Genomic DNA, 5,486 nt, shown 5'->3' on the forward strand with positions numbered 1-5,486 from the left:
ATGGGCTGGGTAATTTAATAGTGGGAGGATTATTCCAACTATTTTGGGGAAAGGGTGGGCATTTTCAGAAATTGGGCCACAGCCCACTTTTTGGCCTTTTACGGTCAGCTTTGGAACTGTCATGGCGCCTGTGTATTACATGCTAACGTAGTACAATGAGCGTATAATGAACCTCAAGGTCTACTGGAAGCCGAATCTTCTACCATCTTGGGCCTAGTAGGTTCTAACCAATTTTTGTTGTATCTTCAATGGCTGTGTCTTTCTTTTAATGGTTGTGCCTCGCCCTCTTTCCTCCTGTCTCAATACCACTTATAAACTCGAATTGTAATTGCCTGTTTAGTTATCTGTCTCCCCCACTAAATTTCAAGCTCAGTGAAGGCGGGAACCATGCATTTCTTGTCCCCCCCTTCCCCTCCCACCCCGCCCTCCTGTGTCCACTGCACCTCCAGCCCTTGACCCAGTCTCTGGCATAGAGTAGACAATCAGAAAATATGTACTAGTGTGACATAATAATAAGAAATATATTGGATCTTCGTCCTAGATTCCTAAAATCCTTGGAATCTCCTGAGTGATAGGAGTCTTTTGCTATTCGTTAACAAGCCCATTTCCTCACATCTGAGTGTATGCTAAGGAGATGAATTAGGGTGGGGTCTTTAGATAGCCTCAGGGTGGGGCTTGTTACCCAAAAGACCAAACACAGTCATCCCATGGTATGCACGGGGGATTGGTTCGAGGACCTCTTCAGATACCAAAATCCACAGATGCTCAAGCCCCTTATATAAAATGGTGTAGTATTTGCATATAACCTATGCACATCCTCCCATATGCTTTAAATCATTTCTAGATTACTTATAATACCTAATACAATGCAAATGCTATATAAATAGTTGTAAATACAATGTAAATGATATGTAAATAGTTGCCAGAACACAGCAAATTCAAGTTTTGCTTCTTGGAACCTTCTAGATTTTTTTAAAAAATATTTTTGATCCTCAGTTGGTTGAATCCAAGCATTCTGAACCCAAGGACGAGGACTGACTATCTGTGACTAGAGGGTGAGAACTTTCAGCCCCACCTACTGACCTCCAGGGAGGGGAGGAGGAGCTGGAGATGAACAATATAAAGACTTTTACAATAAGTTTGAGATTCCATGAGTTTCTGGGTTGGTGAACACACCGAGGTGCTGGGAGGGTGATTCGCCCAGAGAGGGCATGGAAGCTCTGTGCTGCCCTCCCCTCAAACCTTGCCTATGCTTCTCTTCCATGTGTCTGTTCCTGAGTTTTATCTTTTACAGTAAATTGGTAAATATAATGAAGTGTATTCCTGAGTTTGAAACAGGAGGGAAGAGGGCAGGGCACAACCTTTAAAAGAATGACATATGTATAGGACATGACAAGAACTGGTAAGAACTAACTAGATTCAAGATGGCAGAAGATTTGACTTCCAGGGGACCTTGAGCCTCTTTCTACACTCATTGTAATACATTAGCATAAGCTAAGTGACACACCCACCAGTGCCATGACAGTTCTGAGGCTGACCATCAAAGATCAAAAAGTGGGCAGTGGCCCAATTCCTGGAAATCTCCACCCCTCCCACAAAATAGTTGGAATAATCTTCCCCCTCATTAGCCTATGAAATTACCCACTGCTCTGAAAGCTGACAACTCCTGGTGCCGCTCTCACCTTCTGAGATGGCCCACGCTCTGTCTGTGGAATGGTTTCTCTCTAAATAAATCCACTTCTTACCTATCACTTTGTCTCTCACTGAATTCTTTCTGCGATGAGGCATCAAGAACCTGAGCTTCATTAAGTCCTGAGACCAAGTGTGTGGTCTCAGTTAAAAGACCATGGGTTCAAGTCCCAGTCTGGGTTTTGGCTGGGTTTGGGTCCCGGCATGTGGGTTCAAGTCCAACCTGAGTTACACAGTTTCATGTTCTGTGAGCCATCCTAGCAAATTATTGAACTTGAGGAGGGAGTTGTGAGAACCCCCAAATTTGTAGCTGTTGGTCAGAAGTATAGGTGGCCCAGGCCTTGTGGCTGCCATCTGAAGTGGGGGCAGTCTTGTGGGACTGAGCCCTTTAAGTTGTGGGATCTGATGCAGGTAGTGTTCAAAGGGAATTGAATTGTTGGACACCCAGTTCATGTCAGAAAATCAGAAAACGTGTTGGAAACAACACCAGGCAGCCAGGCATGTGACAGGTGTTCGGTAAATAGTAGTTATTTTTATAATCATTATTACCAGTCCCCTACTCCAACCTTTGCAAACTTCTTCAGAAGTATCTGAGTGTTTTCCATTTGTCTTTCCTTCTGCAATTTTAAGTCAATTTAGACATCTATATTTCTGATTAATGAACCAGAGATAATGATTGAAACCAGAGCCAGATCTTAAGATGGCTCTTTGAACTTTTCTGAAATTGCCTACTTCAACACCTTTGGAAGGAAAATGCACCAAAATGATAAAATCAAAGCAAAGAAATTCATATCCATTTATTGATTGAAAAAAAAAGTAAAGGATAAAAATGCATCTTGAGATTAAAGCAGTCTTCTGAATATGGAAGAGGAGAGTGGGGTGGGGGAGTACATTTGCAGCTAATTTACTTGAATATTTCCTTCCCATCCTTGGCTGCTAAAGATTAAAGTTGTTTTTTAAAGACAGGACACAGTGGCTGGGAGAAAATTCAGCATGAAGTTTGCTGGAGACAGCTATAGAGAGTGTAGGGACATCAACTTGAAGACACTTAAGTGGGACCAGAGGAGCAGAGATTTCATCCAACTCAAAGCTGGATTAAGCCTTTCCTATACTGCAACATGCAATGCTGTGTGTCCTCCTGAGGTGGTGCACTCTGATGGGCATACCACCTCTGAAAGGTTCTTGCCCCAAAACAATTAGCCTGAATCCAATCAAGCCTCTAGAACTAACTTCCAGTTTGTCAGAAAGACAGGGGAGGAAGTTACCATCAGGAAGAAGCAAGAAAATTCAGAAGGTGGGACATATTTGAAGACAACTGGCCTGAGGCTTTTAAAAGTCAATGTCGGGCTTCCCTGGTGGCGCAGTGGTTGAGAATCTGCCTGCTAATGCAGGGGACACGGGTTCGAGCCCTGGTCTGGGAAGATCCCACATGCCACGGAGCAGCTGGGCCCGTGAGCCACAGCTGCTGAGCCTGCGCGTCTGGAGCCTGTGCCCCGCAACGGGAGGGGCCGCGATAGTGAAAGGCCCGCGCACCGCGATGAAGAGCGGTCCCCGCACCGCGATGAAGAGTGGCCCCCACTTGCCGCAACTAGAGAAAGCCCTCGCACGAACCGAAGACCCAGCACAGCCAAAAATAAATAAATAAATAAATAAATAAATAAATAAATAAATAAAATTAAAAAAAAAAAAAAAAGTCAATGTCACTGGGACTTCCCTGGTGGTCCAGTGGGTAAGACTCGGAGCTCCCAATGCAGGGGGCCTGGGTTCAATCCCTGATCGGGGAACTAGATCCCACATGCATGCCGCAACTAAGAGTTTGCATCTGCAACTAAAGATCCCGCATGCTGTAACTAAGAAGTCCACATGCTGCAACAAAGATCCTGCGTGCCTCAACTAAGACCCAGCGCAGCCTAAATAAATAAACAAACAAACAAATAACTAAATAAATATAAAAAACGTTAATGTCATTCAGTTCAGAAAGTTCATTGTTAGTGTAAAGAAACCCTACTGGTCTTTTATGTTCTATCCTGCAGCTTTACTGAATTTGCCTATTAATTCTAATAGTTTTTAGGTGAAGTCTTTAAGGTTTTCTTCATATAGGATCAAGAACAGTACAGTTAAAAATGGTTAAGGGACATCCCTGGTGGTCCAGTGGTTAAGACTCCACGCTTCCACTGCAGGGGGCATGTGTTCGACCCCTGGTCAGGGAACTAAGATCCTGCGTGCTGCAAGACGTGGCAAAAAAAAAAAAAAAAGGTTAAGATGGAAAATTTTATGCTATGTATATTCTACACAAATTTTTTAAAGTGAATGTCAATTAAAAAACAGATGGAAAGAGATGAATGGACAGTTCTGAATAAAAATGGACTAAAAAGACAATACAGGCCAAACATGAATTTTAATGGCATCCTGGTTTGAGAAAACAAAACAGTCATAAAAGGCATTCTGAAGACACCTGGGGAAATTTGAATGTGGACTGAATATTAGACGACAGTATAGAATTACAGTTAATTTCCTTGGCTATGATAATGGCATTGACATTGTATAGGCGAATGTCTTTATTCTTACAGATGTATGCTGAAGTATTTAGAGATCAACTGTCCACAGTGTCTGCAACTTACTTGCAAATGGTTCAGGAAAATAAATAAATAATAGAGAATAAAAACGACAAAATGTTAATGATTGTTGAATCCAGGTGGAAGGTATACTGGTGATCATTCATTGCACCTTTAGGGATGTTTGAAAGTTTCCATAATAAGATGATAGTATAAAATGATTGTGATTCCTCTCTGTCCTTTTTCTTATGTAATTCAAAACAGAAACAAAACTAACAGCAAAGACAGCAAAGTGTGGAGGTGGGGATGGGGGGCAGCGGAAAGTACCAGGGATTTTTAGGGCAGTGAAACTCTTCTGTGTGATACTGAAATGATGGATACATGATGTTATACATTTGTCAAAACCGATAGAACTGTACACCTCAAAGAGTGAACCCTAAAATGAGTTATGAACTTTAGTTAATAATAACATACCTATATGGGGTCATCAGCTGTATCAAATGTATTTCACCAATGCCAGTTTTTTTTTTGAAAAAATTAAAATTTTTATTGAATTAAATTTTATTAAAAAGATAGAATTATGGGGTCAATAATTCCTGGTCTTAAAATTTGCTTGCTGGTTAATACTTAACAACAAATAAAAATACAAAAAGAGCATTCTATCTTCTCCAGCTAATTTAGTTGTGTAAGACCCAGAGTCAGCTTTAATGTCTTTAGCAAAAATGTTTCCAACAAAAATGCTTGAAACTCATTTCTCTTAAAAATATGGAACGTTTCACGAATTTGCGTGTCATCCTTGCGCAGGGGCCATGCTAATCTTCTCTGTATCGTTCCAATTTTAGTATATGTGCTGCCGAAGCGAGCACCCGATGCCAGTTTTTAATAACAGGAGAAACTTAAGGAAGAGAGAATATATGGAAACTCTCTGTGCTTTCTGCTCAATTTTTCTATAAACCTGCTGTTTCTGTAAAACTGCTATAAAAAATAAAGTCTGTTAACTAAAAAAGCAGCAACAACCATGGTACAGTTAAGCTTGAAAAGTAAAGTAATAAAAAAGAAAAATGAAGGTTAAATAATAATCTGAGAAGTTAGTAGTCAGAAAAGTATTGCATAATTATAAAATATGGGCCACAGGTTCAATGCAGACCTCCATGGAAGCTAGGCACAGAGGGAGACACAAAACTTAAAAACATACATCTGATCAACAGAGGTTAAGATTGTATTTGGAAGGAAGGGAAGAAC

At 41.0% G+C, this 5,486-nt stretch overlaps 1 non-coding gene across 1 annotated transcript; it reads right to left on the minus strand.

Moving 5' to 3' along the window:
* Window positions 1-5,003: 5,003 nt before the first annotated feature.
* On the minus strand, window positions 5,004-5,110 carry LOC114238631 (U6 spliceosomal RNA). Its single transcript, XR_003623951.1, has one exon. It is a non-coding gene; the product is annotated as a U6 spliceosomal RNA (small nuclear RNA).
* Window positions 5,111-5,486: the final 376 nt, after the last annotated feature.

Source organism: Balaenoptera acutorostrata, chromosome 15, assembly GCF_949987535.1.
Source record: "Balaenoptera acutorostrata chromosome 15, mBalAcu1.1, whole genome shotgun sequence".
NCBI classification, from domain to species: Eukaryota; Metazoa; Chordata; class Mammalia; order Artiodactyla; family Balaenopteridae; genus Balaenoptera; species Balaenoptera acutorostrata.